Source organism: Zonotrichia leucophrys, chromosome 5 (assembly GCF_028769735.1).
Source record: "Zonotrichia leucophrys gambelii isolate GWCS_2022_RI chromosome 5, RI_Zleu_2.0, whole genome shotgun sequence".
In the NCBI taxonomy this organism is placed as follows: Eukaryota; Metazoa; Chordata; class Aves; order Passeriformes; family Passerellidae; genus Zonotrichia; species Zonotrichia leucophrys.
In genome coordinates this window covers 17,103,920-17,126,004 of record NC_088175.1, presented here as the reverse complement: position 1 = coordinate 17,126,004, position 22,085 = coordinate 17,103,920, and the positions used below count along the sequence as shown (strand labels likewise).

Genomic DNA, 22,085 nt, shown 5'->3' with positions numbered 1-22,085 from the left:
CGGGCGGGGCCCCGCGTCACCGCCGAGCGCCCCGCTCCCCTCCCCCCGGCCGCCGGCACGGAGCCCACTTGTTGCGCGGGGCGCGCATGCCCGGCGCGCTGCCCGCGCCCTCCCCGGCGCGGCCGCAGCTGGAGCGCGGCGGGGCGCGGGCAGCCTGCGCTGCCGGCTATGTTTGGAAACTTGAACGCCAGATCGCGCCCTCACCCTCCTCCCGGCCGCGCTGCCGGCCCCCCGCCGCGGCTCCGCGGCCAGGGCGCGCATGCACAGTCGTCGTGGTGGTGGGTGGTGGGTTTTTTTTTTTTTGTTTGCTTGGTTGGTTTTTTTCCCTGACTGCGCTTTCTAAGTTCAGATGTCTCGCTTTCGGGATTTTGTAAACCCGCGGTTCGCCCCGCTTTGCTTTCGTGACGGCTGCGCGGCTTTCTGCCACCGCGACTGTCGGTGGGATTCCCGTGCGCTCCGGCTGCTGAGGCAAATGGGGGATCCCGCCTTAATATCCGATTTCGTGTTTCTCTTTCAGTGATCCCAGTGACAGAATGACACAGTTTTTGTAAGCCTGTGACTGCATCAGAAGCTCTTCCACTTTTGATTTGTTTAAAACAGCCATGTTTGCCAAGTGTTTAAGGCTGGGCTGGGAAAGATAGTGCTGTGCATTGCTCAAGGGTGTAGGAGAGGCCAGGCAGGTGAGTAATCGCTATGATCTCATCTCGCTAATGCAAAGGGACATAGGATTTCCCCGGTGTTGTGAGAACACACGGCTTTTTTTTTTTTTTTCTTCTATTTCCCCCTTTAAATAGCTAGCTAACATTTGCATAACACTGTTAACAGGCAAATTACTTAATACAACCTCGGTTCATGCAAATAAGCCAAGAATTCATTTCGCTGGGAGGAAAACAAAATAAACCCCCCCGAAGCTTTCCTTCTCCCGCCCGCGATCCCCGAAGTTGCCCGCTCCCCGCCCGGCCCCGCGGCCACGCCGGTGCCCGTGCTGGCCAGGAGGGGCTCTGCAGAACCCGCTTTTGCTCTCGTTGCAGTCGGCGGCTGTTTTTGCAAACATCGACATCGCTGCCTGCGTCCAAAGAATAATAAAGTGTCACTGCGGGGACGCGCTTCGGCCGGGACCCGGCGCGGGCGGCCGCCGGCATCGCGTCACTGGGCGCAGCCGGGCGCACGGTGCCCGCGGAGACAGCGCGCAGCGGGGGAGGGCGGAGGGCGGGGGGGAAGCGGCCGCACGCTCGGCGAACGCGGAACCTCTCCCAGCTGGGCTGTGTTGGGTGGATTTCTTTCTTTCAGTACCTCTTCCTGATTCCTTTGTTGCTACAAACGCCGAAATCCCCGTCCATTGCAGGTTTCTCTCTGTGTTTTAAAAGAACTTAGTGTTTCTATGGCGGGGTGCCACGGCTCCCTTACACCGGCACGCTCAGCAAACATGCAGCCCCGACGGAGATAGACACCTTCTATTCGATTAATAACGTTTTGGAACTCACATGACAAAAACCCGTCCCTTTAAATATTTCATTTCATATCACCAATATGTGTCATTTTCATTTTTAGTTGTCTAAAGCATTTTTTATGTGTCCGGGTCTAGTCTTTAAAGCTGGCAAATGAATTTGATTATATGTGTGTGGAATTATTTTATAGGGAAGGCTTAATGAAATGCACACATTGATTGAAGTTACAGAAATGGTAGGACCAGATAAAATACAGTTAGAAAATCAATTGTGACAAAGTGACTCTTTTTCAGGGGAAGCTTGTAGAAGTAGTAAGTAGAGATAGAAATGTCTTTGAATTATGTGAGTCTCCTGTACATAAATTGGCTGAAGAAGATGCGCTAAAGGGGAGTAGATTTCACACTTAAAAATTTCACACCTAAGCTGTGGACATTACAAAAGCTTCACAGAAGTATGGCAGATGAAAGCTGGTCAAAGTAAAAGTCTTTGCTTCCAGCCACAGTGATTTAGTGATGGCTGCAGGATTTCTACATTAATATGTCTTTCCTTCACCAAATAAGCATGTGTTCCCTCTGATTCATACTGGAATGTCAGTTCCTTTCCTATCCTTTTACTGCCTCGCGTTGATCTTCATATGAGGAGCAGAACTGGGCTGTGATAAAAGGTCAGCCTCTGCTTTAAAATCTCTGGTTGAGAGACCTGAAGCTTTCCCTTCATCCCGCATGTCTAAGAATGCAGAACTGCAACATATCCTGACTGTATTTCAGTCCCTGGGTTACACAAATCCAACCATGACAAGGCACTCCATGTGCTTGCACTACCCCTCACCCTGGATCCTCGACCCACTGAATCCTCCTGCAAGAAACCCCTTTTTTGGTAAACTCACCTCACAGGAACAGACTTCTTGGCTCATAAGAGCAGTCTTTATAGTGGGTGTAAATAATAATCACCTTAGATATGATCTAGCCTTAGAAAACCATTTACAGGTGCTGTCAACTCCCTTTATAGTTTGTGAATAGAAAAAGAGAGAGATTAGCATCTGTGACCCGACCAAACTGCCTTTCCTCTTACTTGCAGGATACACAGTTGCAGAAATATGTTTGTCTTTCCATAATGATTAAACTTTGATTTAAACTTTGGTCATGGGCACGCACTGTACCGTTACGCAAGCAGCACTTAAGGATGAAGTGTCAGCACAGCAACAATATGGCCAGCAGCAGCAGTGATCTCTGCAAAGCTGATTGATGAAGAGAGCTGCAATGTAAATGCAAATAAATGCCACGCTGTGGCACCTTCACAGGGAACGACTTGTCAGTATCAATCTAATCTGGGTACGGAAAAATAGATTGAACAGTAGCAATGTAACAATCTTCCCATCTATGGCAGCACTGTCCTTGCGAGGGTAGCAGCAAGCTTTCTCCCTCACCTCCTGCCTTTTCTCTTTGCCATGCGAGTGATGAGACAGGAGCAATCCAGATTGGTCTTGCTGGATTTATACTAAACATGCCTGGTGTTTATTTAGCTCTGAAATAATCCAGGAATTAATATTACTTTTGGAGGAAGCAAATAAGAAGCCCCAAACAATTAATCCATTCAGGTGTCTAATCTGGCTAACTGAAAGAAAGAAGTGAGCAAACAAAAAATAGCGTAAGAACCCCAAACAGTAGATTGTTTAGGGAGATGAAGGGGAGTGCAAGGAGGAATGGACCTGTGGCTGAGAACAATTGCTACCCAGCTACTGTTTTCTGTGCAGGAATACAAGTCAGCACTGTGATGTGGCATTAGGGATTCTGCAGAGATTGCCCAAAGTTTATGACCTGCCAGTAGTCCCAAGGGACAAGGACTATAATTTTCACAATCAGAAGTGAAATCTACTAATTCCTTCCTTTCAGTCCTAGGATAAATACTGCCATCAGATAATCCCTTTTCCTTTATTCCTATTACCATCTTTATTTGAAAGTACACACATGCACATATGGGTCATGTAACAATAAAACAGCACGTGAAGCATTGATTTAAATGAAGGAATCAAAATGATCATACAAAATACAGCGGGCAGGAGCTTTGCTAGATCCACCAGCAGGTATGGAAAGCAGAGGGTACAACACACCATAAAGGACAAAGGGACAAAACCCAGGTGGCCTGGCTGCACCCTAGGCACTACTCCGTGCCACTCCCAGACATGAGCTCCCAAAACACGGCGGTTACTGTGGATCTGGATGAGAGAGGAGTGCTGTGGATTATCGATCAGCTGTGCACTGTTAATTATGCAGAATATAGGACAGCCCCAAAGTTTGCAAGAGATAATAATTAGGAGCCCATGATCTCAGCAGCTTGGGAATGAATAGTCTGGTCTGGCTCTAAATGCTTACAGCCTGGGAATATGGTTAACTCTTTCCTGTTCGCTTTACAAAGTTTTGGCACTGATCACTGCAGCCGTGAGAGCAGCTGGCTCTTCTGCAGGCACTCACAGAAATGGCTCTTTCTTTACTGATCCAAACAGCAGCTACAGCTGGAAAAAAATACAAGAACGAGAAGGGTAGTGCACTCCAGAAAGTGTAATTTACATGGATTTACCTCAGAATAGCAAATAAAATCCGTCACAATCAAATGACTGGCTTCAAAACAATGCAGAGATTAGCAGTGAACAGAGCACTTGGTGGTAAAGAGAGTGTGTTCAGCAAATCAAAACACAAACACTTCAGGAAGAAGTTGCATAATTTTGTCAAATTAAAAGTTAAACAACATTGTCTTCTACTAGAAGCTGCCAGGAAGTGTCAAAACACTCAGTTACAAAGAATAGGAGTAGTTACATGTTTCTGTTTATCATTTCAGTTCTCATCTCATTATAATTCTGGTTTTTTCCTACCATTTTTCAGGTAGTGAGCCTTGCTGACATACAGAGTTTATTGCGTTCCCACCTAGGAACTCTTAAGACATATTTCTTAACGGAGGTTGCCTCTCGTTTCCTGTGCTTTTCCCGGTGCCATTTCCCCTTCGGTGCTGGAGCAGGGAGCCGGGGGCACAGCGGGGCGGGGGCTGCCCTGCCCGCAGCCGGGCCGCGCCCCCGGGCAGCCCCGGTCCCCGACACGGCCTCTCGCCTCTGCCTGGGAAGCACTGGGGGGGCAAGGGGGTCCCCTCGCTGACACCCACCCCACACCGATTTTCCTACAGCTGTCTTTAGGGTTTGAAAACCTGCCTGGGAGCCTAGATTTCCACACATTAACCTTTGCCAAATCTTACAGTGCAAAATAAGACACCTATAATTAATTCTGCTCACTCTGCAAGGGACCGGCGATTGGGCAGTGCGTTTTAGGCTGGGATATGCAGAGCTGGGGCCTCCGCTGTTGTTATTTTTACTTTTTCCTGGACTGTTTTCATCTTACATCCTGTGGACGTAGTAAACAATCAACAACAATGAATCAACTGGATCGGTACATTTTTAAGGCTATTCCCACTGAGAGCCACTTGCACTTTCGTGACAGTTAAGAATCTGCCAAACATTAACTTAGTTACCAGCAAGACAGGCTCCTCCCTCCCTTCACCCCATACACAGATTGTTTATCAAAACGTGCTGCCAAGAAAAATATCCCTGCTTTTGGCCTCCACCAGTGATTAATAACACTTGAGAACTGAACAGAACTTTACTGTGTTTTCCAAAAAATGAGGGAGGTGGGAAAGGGGGGAAGAAAGGAAAAGAAAGGAAAAGAAAGGAAAAGAAAAGAAAAGAAAAGAAAAGAAAAGAAAAGAAAAGAAAAGAAAAGAAAAGAAAAGAAAAGAAAAGAAAAGAAAAGAAAAGAAAAGAAAAGAAAAAGAAGTGGAAAGAAAGAAAGAAAAAGAAAAAAGAAAGAAAGAAAGAAAGAAAGAAAGAAAGAAAGAAAGAAAGAAAGAAAGAAAGAAAGAAAGAAAGAAAGAAAGAAAGAAAGACTCTGACACTATTTTAAGTTATTTCACTTGGCATAACCTCCTTTTCCTCTCTAACTAGGCCATCTGAAAAGACCAAACCCACTTTTTCTCCAAGACCATGTTACAAATGCTGATTAATATTGTTATTGAAAGAAGGATGATATGGACAGAGGATAATGGTGAGAACAGAAGGGGGGGTGAGGGCAGTTTCTTTTATTAGCACATATCAAGATGAGCCATGGGGAGAAACCAAGAGGAAAAAAAAGATCATTTACTTTCTTTTCAAAGACTGTTGGTAAAATTCCTAAGGGAGACTAAGTGCCAAAATTAACTGTCTTGGTGTATTACTTTTAGACACTACTGCCTGGGTGAATTAAGTCAAATCTTCAAGCAGCAGCCAAAGATAGCTGCAAGGTGAAAAAGAGGCTCTACATTTCCTTGGTTTTTTTGGTGAAACTCACAAATTTGTGCAGATTGTCTTTGCTCCAGGGTTTTTAATCTCTCTCCCTCTCTCTCTCTCTCTCTTTTGCCTTCTGGGCTATTTTTACTATTTTATATTTGGCATTATAAATGTGTTTTGTAATGAGAAGGCAAGGTAAGAAACAAGCAATTGTTTAGAAAAATAGAAAAGTAAAAAAAAAAAAAGAGAGAGAATACAGCCTCATATACCATATCTATATTTATGTGTATACATACATGTGAGAGTGTACATGTGTATATAAGTAATATGTATGTAAGTAATATCAGATATTTTTCATTACTCTGTTCTCCAAAAAACATTATTTAGTAGAAGATAATAAACAGCTCTTGAACAGTGGGATATAGACTAGTGAAAACAGTTTACTGAAATTAATGATGCTGGATTGAACCAAACCTTCCTCCCTTTGGAATTAGTGCCAGACATAGTTTTCCTGAACCCTGTCCAACTGCCTGAGCGACAGACAATTTTCATTCTATTTGTGCTAAAGGCTTATGACTAGTGCTGGAAAATGAAGCCCTTGCCCTTGATCTCAGTGCAGATTAAAAAAAAAAAAAAAAAAAAAAAGCAGAACTGTGCCAATTTGTTTCCTCTGCCAGTAGAAGCCCTTGTGCTTTGGGTAATGCAAAACAATAAAAAGTTCACATGAAAACTCTCCACTGAAAGGAAACGCACCAAGAGCCATGTATCTCTGCTACACTCATCAGCCAATTTCCGAGATGCTCACAATGTCATCAAAATGCAGAGGGTAAGGGCAAAAAATAGTTACCAGCCAGCAATAGTGTCTTGTTTTACTGTTTCACATCTCACTGCTATGCATTTGATAATGACTGCTAAAAATCACTTCACTGTAAATAACCATCCTCTCCCTTCTGCTAACACCAATCTTCCCATATTCAGGTAGTGCATGTAGATTTAGGGCTGTGCAGCCCCTGTTGTCTGAGCTCATTCTATTTCTAAGGGATGAAATACACATTTGACATACACCCCCCGAATTATAAACAGTGGCTATACCATAGTGCTGTCAGCCAGTTAATCTCGGATTGCTTTTTCCTAGATTATTAATAAAATTAGAATCCCAAGCAGAAGGCGTTTGCTTTCATTGTACAGTCTGCACTTGTGACATGGTACATGTGGAAAATTTTGAGTGCACTGCAGTGAATGGTCTGGGGGTTAGTTTTTAGCTTCCGCTAAGTACCTGGCAGGCTGCCATGCTGAAGGATTCTGGGAACTGAAAGGCTCCCAAGTACAAACTGCCAGCATTAAGCAGTCCTGACAGCTCTGCTCCTTCCACACTTGGCAGCAGTTCAAAGTGCTCTTTCATTTGAAAGGCTGGAAGGCTGCCATGTGCAATGCAGATTTGCTGTGCCTGCTCTCATAAGGAACTGATAAATGCCGTTGCTGTTGCCATGGGGACAGGAGGCTATCAGAATGGCCTTGTGATCTGCAGCCTCTCAGCTCTGCAGGTTTGGGTTTGGGGGTTTTTTGGGTTTTGGGGTTTTTTCTGTTGGGTTGGGTTTTTTTCGTGTGTGTGGGTTTTTGTTTTTTTGTTTTTTTTTTTTTTTTCTTCTCTCTGAGATCGCGAAATAAATGTTCTAGAGAAGTTTAACTCTTGAAGGAGAGGAAGCACTGATTTGAAAGGACAGGGTGAGCCTCTGTGCGTGGCTCCTCCGAACTGCTGGGAACAAGATTAACACATACCTGCCAACTGTCCCTATTCAGGAAGGACTGGCCCCAGGGTTTTTTGATTTTTTTTTTTTTTTTTGCGTTTTTTTTTTTTTTTTGAAGGCCGGGAGGGAGGGAGGAATTGAGAAGGAAAGACCTCCTTCTCCCCACTCAGTCCCTTTAGATTTCTCTTCTAGCTCAGGATCTCCCAACATAATTAAAAAACCATCCTCTTTCTTCCCCTTACTATCCCCACACAGAGTTTTCAGATGCTGTGGAAAAGAATTAATTTGCCACTGGATGTTGTAGCATGCCCGATGTCTTTAGCTCTCATTAACATCAGTGGACAGCTAGCAGGATTAGACCCATTATGTGCACTCCACGTGTGGTTAGTTTGAATAAAAAGAATGAACAGTGTGATATAAGACTGCATGTTTAAGAGCAATCTTAGTGATGATGCAAGTCCTGAGAGTGAATCTCAGCTTGTCCTAGTTCCCAAGATTAAAATAAGCACACCTTTGAGCCATGCACAGTTTGAATGTGTATATAGATGAGTGTGCATATCTACTTCTATAAAGATGTAGAGAAAAATATAGGCAGCAAATATTTTAGTCAGAATTTATACTCATTCCCCTGTATTGCCTTTTTTTTTTGTTGTTTTTCACATTGTTTCTTTCCATCTCTGCTACAGCAATAGATCTGTCTTCCCTAAAGACATTTTGCTGCAGAGCAGTAAACTGAATTCTGTTGAAGCAAGGCGAAGTCTGAGCATGACATCATAGCAGGGAACAATGGAGTGCATCACTGCTCCCCTGACCACGCAGCAAACTTCAGGGCAGCATTTCAAAAGATCAAGATGGGCACACATCTATGTTCACAGGCACATGTAAAATGCAATGTGCGTTCAGACAGTGGCACAAAACACTAGGAAAGAAAAAGCACTGGGGGAATTTTGTTTGCATACTCAAGTGTTGACAGTCTGAGAGCTTTGTTCAAACCTGGGGAAAAAAGTCAACTACCCCCCATGTGAACAAATCCTCCCTTCTGTCTCTAAACATGGATCTCTGCCTTTCAGAACTGCATACTTCTATCTTTCCAATATATGTGAACAGTGATACATGAAATGAAATATTAAAACAGAATGCCAAGCCATATGTAACAGATAACCTGGTTAACTCCCTGCTGGTTAACCTGTAGCATTTTTAAATAAACATCACCACTCTTACTTATTTGACTTTCACTCCACTTTGGTTTTATTTCTTTTTTTACTGCATTCAGTTTTAAAGCTTTTTGGTTGTGTGTTATCAAAGATTTGAATGAAGAGAGTAGTCATTGAAAAACATACACGAGAGAATTTTTAAGGAGTAACAGAGAAATACACACTATAAGTGTGTGTACACACACATACCCACACACCCCCTCTACCTTTTCTGAATTCTCTTTTAGCTTTTATTTTCAGGCAAATAAAAGCATATGCAATTTTGAGTTTTATATCTGACATTAGATTCTGATGGTTAAAACAATCAGCATATTCAAATCAAGATAAAAGTTACTTGTATACATTTACAAAACAATTTCAAAATTACAAAAAAGGCTGTATTTCACAAGCCTTTGCACCACAATGAGCTAGGCCAAAAGAAATATTTCTTCCTGATTGCTTGGGATTATTATTTTTTAAAAAATTAATAAATGTGAAGTTAATTGTAATTCTACTGTAATATCTTTACCTGATTCTCTCTGGGTTCTTGCCTATGGTTGTCATGGTAATTTGATAATTCTGGCTTGTTCTCTACACATTCTGTTTGTCTCACTGGATTTCCTGATTATTCAGAAAACTCTTTTAAAAAATCCTCCTGTCTCTCTCCCTCTGCCCCCATTCTGACTCAATCCTGCTTTTTTTCATTCATTTAGCATACAGGAATGTGTACTATTTTGCTACTAATCTGCTAGGGTGAAGTTGTTTGCTGCACTTACCCGAAAATGGAAATAATGAGCGTACATACTAGAGCTCTTTTTAAATTATCTTCCATAGTCTATGACAGAGGATAGAGAGGAAATGTGGAAAGATCACTGCATATAGATTTCTTGTAGAGTACTTGGATCTTAATCCTATAGATTATTTAGGGTTTAACTGCTGCATTTCTGACAGCAGAAACAAGTATTTAACTGTTGCCTTTTCAAATGTGACAACCACATTTGTACCTAGAGTGAGAGTCAGAATATATTCTCCCTATATGACAGAGTAGAAGCAATATTTTTATTCAGGGGTTCAGGTGACAATTTATGCCAAAAGAAACAAACTGATCATGTTCTGAATGCACCAGTGAAACTCAAAGAAAAATGCACACTGCTAAGTAATATTTAGCTCAGGTGTGTACTTACAAAAGGTTTATGTCATTGATATGTGCATATTTTAAAAGCACTTGGCATTAAATTATGCATACAAAATATATATATGTACATATTATAGATCTATACATAATATATATGTATGAAGGTACATAAAATTGTTTTTTTGGGGGCTGGTGTTCTTCCCCAGGCAGTAAAGGATTTTGTGATAATAGCATAGACTACCATTTGTACCTATGGTTACTTTGAATAATTTGCTTGAACCTTACATCTCATGTTATTACCTTTCATAGCCCTTGTACATTTAGCCTCTTCAAGAAAGTACGTATTCTATTTTGCTGGTCAGTACCATATACAACTACAACCTGAAATCCTAAGAATTTCAAAGAATTATTTCAAGGCAAGTAATTCACCATCATTATTAGTCACTATTGAATCTATGGCCCAATTTATTACAATTTTGACACAGTCATTTCCACCTTACACTGTCTTTACAATGTATCAATGGAATTTGCAGTCCCTCTGAATTAAAAGTATCTAGTATCAACTAAAAGTACCTGTATCAATGAAAGTTACAAATTCTTCTGTGTGTCCACCTTTGCTTACTTCTTCTCTTTCTTGTACTGTAAAGCACATTTGGCATTTAAGTCCTTTTGATGGCAACATGCTGCAGAATCTGCTAAACTCAGCAGTCCAGCTGGGACAGCCCCTTTATCCCAACCTATTGCCATAATCTATGACATCAGTGACATCATCTCACAGTCTGTGACATCAGTCTGTGAATCTCAAGACTAGTAAAGGTTGCTGTTGGTGTCACAGCTGGTATTTGTCATGTGAGTGCAATGTTCACACTTGATTTTAACTGTGAAAATGCTGTTAAAATAACCCCTTGTACCTATAAATTTATTTGGAATTTTTCAACTGTAAAAATCCTACCTTCTTCTTACTTTGATTTTCAAATTTTTATTGCCAGTAAAATAAAATTACCTTTTTTATCCAATTCCTACATAATGCAATAAAGCAGCAATGAACACACTTTCTTTTACATGCTAAAAACTGCCTATCTCTGCTACTGAGCAGAAAAGGTTTCAGTAAATCACATGGAGGGCATCTAATATTAAAATGTTCTTAAATTCACTTTAAATTCCTATTTATTCATGTATTTCCACAATGTAGACACTGCAGAAACTCAATAGACCATACACTTCACACTTACCACAAAAATAGTGGCTCTTCATTTCTGAAAAGAAGACTGAACAGGTCAATGGTCTATTTTACATTCTGCTAACACCTAATTATTTTTATGAAACATATCCAGTAGCATTTATTATTTGAGCAATCACAAATATTTACAAAGAAAATATAGTCTTGAAAGCAACCTACATGATGATGCCTTTTTTCTTTTCCTAGAATGTTGTTTGTTTTCATACCTGCTAATTGTTAAAATTCAGTAATCTGTAGTTATCTTACTTTTATTTGGGTAAATAAAGACAACTATTTTTGTAGTCTTGCTGCACAAATTATGAAGGCTTTGCAATGCAAGTGTACTAGGCTAAGCTATTTCATTTAAAAGTCAGTGTGCTCCAGTCCAATTTTTTATTACTGTTATCTTTAGTTCTGTGAAGCCTTGGAACATTTCCCAGTCTGGATCTACAGAAAGTTTCCCAGGAAAATGTATAAAGAGCCTGTGTTCTGCTTTACTCTGCAGTGCCTATGTGCTTTTGGTGAGCTAGGTCTTTGAAAACCCAGCCCATGCATGGAGTCCAGTCAGGCTGAAAAATTTAGCAATTGAGATATTTTACAATCCAAAATCTCTTTTAAACAAAGGTGTGGTTTAGCAGGACTGGCTGCTTCTGACCTCTTTCAGCCTCTTATTATTGCAGCTGCTATGATGTAAGGCTGAGTATGGTAAAGCTAAAGTAGCTGAGGCTCAGGGAGAAATGCTGAGAACAGCTGTTTTACTGTAAACATTAACAAGGGTTTGACTTCATTTGCAAGCTGGGAGCATTCACAGTTTCTGCACAAATAATAGTTCAGGAATTTGTTCTAGATGTTCACAGCACACACAAAAAAATCATCCCTTCTATACATTACTGCAGCTTTGAAAGAAGCAAATTCTCTACAGAGAAATGCATTCCATTAAAATCAACAGGGAATTTTTCACATTAATACACAGCTTCACACAGGCGATACAGACATACACACAGGGAAAGAAGCAATATTTATCTGCTTTAGCTATTTCTAAAGCTCCTATCACATTAGTATCTAAGTGCCAATTAGGTACCAAAAATACTCAGTTGTAGCAGACACTGATGTCTGCTGATTATTACAGAGCTACAAACAGAATTCTATCCAAGAGGGCAGAGAGGGATTTGAATGCTTTCCCCTAGCTTGGTGCTGCAATTCATGGATGTTAGGAAACAAATTTCAGACCTAATTTCCTTCATTACATTCCCGAGGCTGCTTTATTCTGAAGCAAATGAAAAGTCTCAGACAAAGTGACCTTTGCAGGGAGCAGGGGACATCCAGTGACATCGCATGCATCTGCATATGCACACACAGGCTTAGGCAGGGCCAGCTCCTCCAGACACTGAAGGCTGGTTTTTGCCACATTATCACTGCAATGGAGTCTGTGAGGCAGCTCAGCCAGCTGCTTGCACATCAGCCAGTGCAGACATGACAAAGCCTCAGCTGGTTTGCAGCCACTGCAGAGACTGCAATGGCTCTCCCTTCCCCGAGTCCCTTGAAACGTGTACAGTTTAGAAATGGCTGGGCCAAGCCTATTTCTCATGGATTCCCAGTTACCAGAGTAGTTTATCTGGTACAGTGGTAGCTCCTGCAAAATTCAGTAGCTCTGCTGGTGTTACAGTTTACACAAGGGACCACACTGGCAGGGAGACAGCCCTGGGATGATGTAAGGATGGCTTAAAGCTGCATTTTCACCACCCTCTCTGAAGCCTGCCAAGAACTGCTTGGCCAAAGCTTGGAGCCTGGGCAACAGTCCCTGCTTACAGACTCCTTCTAGAAACTCCCCATATTAAATATAAAGCTGCATAAACCTTCACTATCTTCCTCATTTGCTACTATTATGGTTCCCAGCTAAGCAGCATAAACTCTGCTGAGCCCTTTGATAAAAGACCAAGGCAAACGTGGAATCCAGAAAGGCTGGTTAAAATCCATCACTTCATTGTGAAGTTGTGCCCATGCTGTTGGACATGGAACCCTTCAAATGAGAAATAAAATTACCAGTTGGACATGTGATCTTTTTAATATTCCCAGGACATTTCCCACAAATCTGGAAGTATTGAATTTAGTATATCTCTAAAATTCAAAGCTAGTTGACTATATTATATTCTTAGAGTGTTTGTGTTTAAGCAGGATAAAGGGAGGTTTTTGGTGTCTGTCCTGTTTTATAGAGCTAATGTCTTGTGCAGTGAAACAGCTATTGTCTCCTCCTCCAGAGTGGCTGTGTTTCTTCAGATCATTATTTGTTTTTATATTTTGGGATGAAACAACACAGAACTGTGTCTACCTAGTACAGCTGCAAATAGTGCTTCTCTTGCCTCCCTGTATATAGTGGAACATAAAAATATTCTGGGTGTCATTTCTTCCTGACCTCAGGTATCTTTAAATCTCCAATTAGAGTTTCACCATCCATGTGTGACAATGGAGGCTTTGAAATGCACCTGGAAACATATCTCTCTTTTTTCTTCCTTCCATCCTTCCCTCTGACAGGATTTCAGACCTCTGGAATCACATCTGTTGTGAGTTACCTTTCCCTAGTCATATTTTTTATTGTACAAATGTTCAAAAAAATACTCAGTTGTTTGCCTAGATCTTGTAACCAAAACAAGGCCCCAGCCTGTCTTCCTCCACTGCCCATTCCTATAATTTCTTCTCAAGCTGATTGCTGAATGGGGATAAAGCCAGCATTCTATTATGTTTGGAACCGGGTTCAACCCAGGAAAATGATCCAAACGAACCTGGGAAATATGCTGCAGCCTGAGAAAGCAATAAAGCATGTTAGAGTGCTCATATGTAACTGGAGATGGAGGAGCTGCTTCCAGAACAGGGACTGGAAAGGACATACTGGCACCTGTGTAATTTGTGAACCACCGAAGTCAAATTCTTTCCTCTGTGTCTTGGCAAGCCCAGTGATCAGATGAGATGCTGTGGCCTGGCCAAAAGAGAGAATGCTCTGGCACTGCAGAAAACTCTTCTACAGCCAATTTTTCCTGTGCTAGTAGCTCTTCTCACCACCTCAAAAATGCTTCCTGAAGCACCAGCCCAAGCTCACTTTCTGCAACTCAATGAAACATCTGTCACCACCATTAGAAACATTCAAACAAAGTGTGATGAGGCACCTCACAGCACTGGCCAGCAAAGAATAACCCTGGCAGCACACATTCAGGCTGCTTTATCAAGGCATGGGATTCTGAAGGGCATTGAATGCTCTTTGCCAAAGCTTCCTGAGAAAACCAGGTCCAAAAGTTTTGGTGTTATATTGAAATTCCGATTAAACATCTCTGTAAGTTGAGAAGTTTGGTCTTGTTGTCTGTTCCCATTTACTAATCTCACCTAGAACCCTTCTTGCCTACAAACATGCCAGACACACACATCTGTCCACCAGAAAGCAGATGAAACCAACAAATTGGATAACTCACAAAACTAGCCCACACTGGTTTTCCACTGTTAAAAACAGGACTGTTAAGGTACTTAGAGACCCGAAAGAGGTTGACCTCTACACATACAATTCAATGCTATTGACTCACAATACAAATTATAAATACTTTTAAAAAAAATCACCCATTCCTTGATTCATCAGAAATAAAACCTTATTTCTTAGGTATTTGTAAATCAGTCTGCCATTTCTTGTCCTCACTGCTGTCCTGCAAGTCATGTGTCACCACCATAGCCCATTTCCAAATGTTCTTCATGCCATGAGACACTTCTGGTCATGAAGAACTGCACATATATCCCTTCCTAGTGCTCCCTTTCAGAATGCCAAATCAGTCACGTTTAAGGAAATCACTGCAAAATTGTAGAAGTTTAGGTCGAAACTGAATCCCCAAAAAGCCAATCATATTGCTCACATTGCTTACATGAATGTTCTAGTTTAAAAAAGGGGGGTGGAGAATGGATGGAGCAGGGAAAGATTCCTGTGATTTTCCTCAGACATTTTGGAAAGTCAGTTTTTCTCCAAATATAATCCAAAACTTCAGCTGTAAAGGTGTGTATTTATTCCAATCCAGGCAGTGTTTGGGGGAAATGCAAAATACCAAACTGTATCACAAATGTTTTTTATTAGAAAAAAAACTAAAATCTTGGTTGTTATCTGAAAACAGGCATAGTCAAGCTTCTGTAATGGGAAAAAGGCTGCATTCTGTAACAGGTCAAAACAAAAATGTACCCTAGTCAAAGATAAAGTCTGACCTGATTTTTGACGCTTTTCATTTTAAAGCTATCCAGAAGAGCCAAAGGAATAATGGAGCACTTGTAAGAAGGGATACAAAAGAACCATCAGTGCCAAATACACTGGGGAAGGGAAATATCATGGAGACTGTGAATCTCTGAAGCAGACTTCTGAGGTGATACCCTGAGGATCAGGTCCAGTATGGGAATTAGTTACACAGAACTTCAACTCCACAGTGCCAAAGAGAAAGGTACTGGGTTCCCAGAGGGGAGTTCAGAACCTCTTGTTCCGTGTCTAGATTTCCTATATAGAGCATGGGAAAAATTAGGCACCTCTGAGAACAGTATTCAAAACATCTGTTTCTGCATTTTAGCCAGTGACTATTTATATGAAATATTTAAGAAGCAGGCCAGGAAGAGAATCTAAGGCTTTATCTGTCAGACGGGTGCCTTAACCAGAACAGTCATGCTTTCTCTTACGCTTTCTCTACTCCCTGTGACCCCCCTTCTCTTTCTCTGGACCAATGAACTGAAATTATTTTCTGCAGCATGGCACAGTTTCAATAGGAAGGGTGGAGACTGCCTGCCTCCAAAACAGCCTGCAATCTGGTGGTCAGGCTGCTCTCCTGGGACATGTGAGCTGGAGTCTCCTCACGCACAGCACATTCCTGTGCTCAGAGACAGGAAACAGTGAGGGTGCACTTGAGAACTCACCTTTTTTTTTTTTTTTTGTAAGTTGAAGCTGCTATGATACAGATAATAAAAGGAAATATTTAACAATAACCATGAGAATTAACAACACTTATAGACATCTTTAATCTTTGCGATTCCAAAACAAACAATGGACGATGCTGAAGCAAGTTTGCCCTTTGGACTTAGCAGAAGCACCCAAGAATGCAGAAACGGGCTTTGCTGTACTTCTTAAAATGTTGTAATGCATGTTTTTTTGTGAGCTAGATCAACTCTGTAGGCTGAGTCAGAAAAAAATTCTGCTTGCACAGTAACCTTTTCTATCCACTCTGTGAAGACTTGCTAATATAATTTCAGCTTTTACCTTCTTCAGCTCCTTCTGCTTTTCTTGAGCAAAACTACAGCAGTTGTATTTTAGCACTGTGAAAGATCTCAGAGGGGTCTTACCCACAGGTATGTACATTTGAATCACATGGCTTCCTACAAGTTGGTCATTTCCTGGGGCATAATGCAAGCAACAGTGCTCAAGATATAAAGAAAGCTACTTCAACTTGTTACTGGAAGTTCAGGAAAGAGCTTAAAGGAAGCAGAAAATTAAGAATGTTGGATTTTGTCCCAGACAGTAAGAATTAATAACCTGACTTCCATTAGCACACCATGGGATCTACTGTAGCTACAGCTATGGCCAGTTGACTGCCAGGTTGCAGGTTTCATATGGATTTGACAGTTTTGCAGTTTGACCCATTTTGAATCTACTTTAATTCCTACTCCATTTAAACAAAAGAAAAAGAGGAGGAACTTCTCAGTCTGCACAGCACAGTTCCTGCTGGCAAAACTCCACAGAGCTCATAGAGCAGTAGGAAGGGAACTTTCCAGAAAATGGATAGCTCTTTTTCCAGCCAAAGCAACACTTGCTGTTCAGATAATGACAGCCAGTCAGTCCCAAGCTGTGTCTGTGCTGCAACCAGCCAGGAGCCTTAGCAGTGCAGGTCCTATTTCCAGGGCTACTCCATCATCACTCCAGCTCCTGCACTTACATGAGATGCAGCTATGATGGCCCCTTGTGGTGCCTTCATTTGAGTCAGCCTTTCTGTGCCAATTGCTGTGCATTAGCAGACCTCGTATACTGAAGAACATGAGCCAAACCTATCTCAGTTTCTAGTTTTTTGACTCAGGAAGTTTATGTAATGCAGGAAGTTATGGTTTCCCAAGTCTTTTCCATAAATAGTGTCTTTGGTGATCATTTTGCTCCTCTATGACTCAATCGAATCATGGGCAGTTGGACTGCCTGTAAATAACTTCATGTCTGTATTTAAATGTTTTGCTGAATATGGGCCTAAGTAAGAAGTATTCAAAGATGAAAAGATTCATAAAACTATGGAATAGGAAACTATGTGCATATCTTCAAAAAATAAGAACTAGTGACATTTTTCTAATAGCTTCAACAACATTCTACACCAATTCCTTCTTTTTCCTATTAAAATGCAGAGTATTTAAGACTTGTGAAATATGTGCTTTTACTTTAGAGTTTGCTGTAATTTTTGCTTTTGTATTTTTTTGCCATACAAACATATGTGGTTTTCAATGTTATGCATTCAGGATGATCAGTTTGGCTATGATAAAGGAGGACTTCCTTTAAAAGACCTCCCTTTACAGACAGAAAATCTCTAGCACACGACAGGGGAGAAAAATGAATGTCACCTATTCTGTATATTCAGCCAAGATAACATCCTAAAACCTTTGCATGTGTTCTTTTTTCCCAATTCACACAAATTCCTACTGCTATATCTTATTATGGCTTTAAATATTTTGAATAATGTAGACCCTGAATACCACACAGTTTGTCTCTCACAAGCAAACACATATATGCAGTAATACATTCTCACCACTTGCAATTATGAGCCTTTATCATAACAATGGCTACACTGGGGAACACATATTCTCATTGCACCTTTGTTAGACATGTCACTTTATATACCCAGGCATGTGATAGGGACTGCACACACAATTCCAATCTGAGGCCCTTTTGAGAAGGCAAGACATGCCCACACTTTCTGAGCATACACTGAATAAGCAGATAAAGTAACAGCACAAGAGCTGTGCTCTGGCTCTGCCTCCCAGTAGCACCAGTCCCTGCAGCATGTGCTCCACTCTCACTCATCTGTGTCACACAGCCTGTGTGTATGCAAACAGGACTTCAGCCAGCACTGTCCATCATCTTCTGCTTTGCAGCTTTGATACATGCACATGGTGCCTCTTGCTGCATCTTCTGCTCCTGCTGCCATCGGTTTGGATGGGATCAGACTTTGAGGAACTAACTTGGACGCAGTAGGATGGGACACAAGGGCTCTCAATGACTAGAGTCTGGGGCTGCAGGACTCTCCCTCACCCTAGACAAAGAGAAACTGCTCTGTTCAGAACAGAACACCTCTGCTACTTATCATCTAGCTTACTCCTATAGCAGAGCCTATCAAATACACATGTCTCCAGCACATGGAGGATGGGAGAAGGTAAGCATGCAGTGGAGGACTGCTTCACATTCTACAGAGAGAGGATGGACAGTGACTCCACCACTTTAGATAAGGAGTCACTCTGTGCAAACAATTGGAGCCTGCCCAGCACAATGATGCTTCATCTTCATCTCCATAAGCACAGAGATCTGTTCATAAAGCCTGGACATCCCTGACTCCTGCAACCAGCTTTGCAGCGGCAGAAAAACTGTCAGCTGGTCAGCTCAAATGTGCTCAGGTCCACCATACCCAAATGGTGTTGTCCTGAGATCTGTCATGGTTTGACACTGGCCAAACACCAGGCACCCATGAAAGCTGCTCACTCACCCTGCCCTGTTACAGCTGGACAGAGAAGAATTTAACAAAGAGTTCATGAGTGGAGATAAGGACCAGGACAAAACACTCCAAGGGCAAAACAGGCTAAACCTAGAGATACAAAGTGAGTTTATTACTAACAAAACCAGAGGAGGATAATGAGAAGTAAAACAAGCCCTTAAAAACACCTTTTCTTCCTGCAACTCCTCCCTGCTTCCCACCGACAGTGCAGGGACACAGGGGGTGGGGGTCTTGGTTACTTTGTCACTCAAGGTTTGATTCCACCACTCAGGAGTGAAGTCATTCTCCTGTGAGACTGTGGGGTCCCTCCCATGGGACACAGTTCTCTGTGAACTTTTCAGACATGGGCCCAATCTCATGAGCAGCTGTTCTCCCAAAACTGCTGTGGCATGGGTTACTCTTCCATGGGGTGCAGTCTTCTAAGGACAGGCTGCTCCAGCCTGGAAACAAGGACCCTCTCTCTCCCCTGGGTCTCCCACTGGATCTCAGTCCCTAGGCATCCACCTGCTCCAACCTGGGCACCTCCCCCATGGGCTGTGGGTGGATCTCTGCATCCCCTGTGGATCCACGGGCGCAGGGGCACAGCTGCTTCACCATGGCCTGCACCACGGCCTGCAGGGGAATCTTTGCTCCTGAGCCTGGAGCACCTCCTCCCCCTCCTTTACTGACCTTGGTGTTTCCATGCTGTTTCCCTCACATATTCCCACCTCCACGTCTGGATGGAATCAAAACTGTGCCACTACTTTTGTTTTGATTTCTTCTTAAATATATAATCACAAAGGCATTACCATCATCTCTAAGTGACTCAGCCTTGGCCAGTGGTATGTCCCAATCAGGGATTGGCTCTACCACACAAGGTGGAAGCTTCTAGCAGCTTCTCACAGAAGCCACCTCTGTGGCCCACCCTCTGCTACCAAAACCAGGCGGTGCAAAACCATAGAAGACCATAAGACAGTTACCCAGAGTGTATGCTCAGAGGGAAAGGGGCCAAGGGATTAGCTACGCGTACCTGGTGCAGAGGGCCTTCAACAAAGTTGTTCAGAAAACACTTCCTGACCCAGAGAACCTTGCTGAGTACAAGGAAGAATACAAGGACATCATGACACAATGTAAGCACTGAAGATGAGATTCCTGTATTTTCTGCATTAGGATATTGATTACAGTTTGATCAGTGCTATCTATCTTCTGCTCTCCTGGTCATGCTGTCCTACCAGACAGGGAGGCAAACATGAGTATTTCATCAAGCACTAAACTCCTGATGGGTGGAGAATAAATGAGCTTTCGATCAACTCATCAAGGTTATCATGTCCTCCAAAACTTCTACACTGGGGCTCATGAGAGCCTTTCCATTCAGAATGGATGCTGCAAATAGAGTCCTACCTAGCAACATCTTAAAAGCACCAGAGCAGGCAGTGTGTCTAGCTTCCTAATGGGGAGACAAGTCAGAATTAATTTTGCAACAGAACTCATAGCATGCTCAGAAAGTTCTAATATGTGAGTAAATGGCCACCACCAGTGGTCATTTCTCTTCCCCATTTCTTGTAGCCACTATTTTCACTCCGTGATTTCCCTCATGACCCAGCCCTTCAGCCTCTCCTGAGTGATGTCTTATTCCCCAGGAATGTCCATGGGCCAGCCCCTAGAAGGAAGCCAAAAGCTAATTAGTGTGATTTTCCGGTCACTGTGTTTATGGCCATTTGGTGGGAGCTCCTTCCTACTATGCTAGAAAATCTTTTCTCCAGTCAATGCAGTGTCCCTCTGGGCACTGTAGAGAGTTTCTCCCTCTACACAAGATGCCTATTTTGGCACAAACACAAAGCCCAGGAAGATGAGGAGAACATACCATAAAGAAAGTGACAGCACCTCAAAATTCTGAAAAACATAAGAGGTCACATTACTGTAGGGCAGTATTCATTTACAATTATCGTATTACTCTGCAAAAAGCCCAAAGAGAGCAATAAACTATTTATCCTCAGCAAACAAATAATTGAGGATTTGGGCACTAATAAGAATATAGCAGAAGGTTTGGGAGGAAGTTATGTAGAGACTTATTAACATGACAAAAAGGGACAGAAATACCTTTACATTTTGCTACCTCTCCTCCCATCAATTCCTGCTTCTCATTGCCCACCAGCAAAACACCAAGTTTTGCAAGGAATCATCTGGACTTGCAAGGCCAGGATGCTTGTCAGGATATCTCTGGAGACCTGAACCTTGATAATGTCTAGCACAGGTTGAAACTTTACTGTTTGCCTATAAATCAAAGCGAGTTTTTCCTGCCCCAAGATCTATTGGCTTCCCATTTAGTAGAAAACCTTGGCATAAATTAAGCTTGTAATTTGTAAAGATGGGTGAGGGATGAGGAGATCAGCATGAAACAGGGGTTGATGGTATCCAGATACACACAAAATAGAATAGGGCACCTCAAACTTCAGCACAGTCTCATAAACTGTGCTCTTGCCTGGGTCAGGTAAACTATAATGCCCCAGGTTAAGCCTAGTACTACTCAAAAATACCATTAAATGTCCAGATCTTCCTTTTCAAACAACTATCACATTAACTGGCAGATCATCCATTTGTGATGTAGTAGTCCAGTGTTAATACAGCAAGAAAAGTAATTATATTTCTAATTAGTGGGGGATATATGGTAACTGTATTAAATTACAACTTCTGATCTAGGACAGAACACAAATTATTTTGTATTTTGTTCAAAATTTAGAACTTTTGAAAATCTCACCTAATATGGATAATAATACTGTATACTGCAACAGAGATTCCAATTAGCTTTTTATATAAAAAGGAGCTGCCACTATATCTATTTTTAAAATTCAGTTGTTTTAATGTCTCTGAATAAATTGACAATAAAACACTTAATGATCAACAGCTCTACATAAATGCTAGTGAACTACAGAAGACAGAAACTGATAGAAATAGCAAGATAAAATGATTCCATTTTACACTTGCCATATGTGGGTTTGTTTCCAGCCAACTACCAAAATAAGTAAATTGTTTTGTTATGAGACTATGCTTCATACAAAGGTCTTCAGAAATGTCACAGTTTGTAGTGACTAAAAATGCTGAAAGGAGATGATCAAGATAAATTTTTCTATTTTGAACTCCCTTGCTAACAAATCCTATTATACTGAATCCAAACCCCTATTAAAATATTATTTTGCAACAACTAGTCTGCTTAGTTTGTTTATTGATTTCCCTAAATACTGGCAATGAAACAAAGCTGATCTCTGTCAGGGTTGTTTTTAATCAGTTGTGCTTTCTGAGTCCCATGTATTG

The 22,085-nt window shown here is 41.8% G+C and overlaps 1 long non-coding RNA gene across 1 annotated transcript; it reads left to right on the top strand.

Moving 5' to 3' along the window:
* Positions 1-120: 120 nt before the first annotated feature.
* On the top strand, positions 121-3,228 carry LOC135448310 (uncharacterized). Its single transcript, XR_010440421.1, has 3 exons — positions 121-285; positions 518-680; positions 826-3,228. It is a non-coding gene; the product is annotated as an uncharacterized LOC135448310 (long non-coding RNA).
* The last annotated feature ends 18,857 nt before the right edge of the window (positions 3,229-22,085 follow it).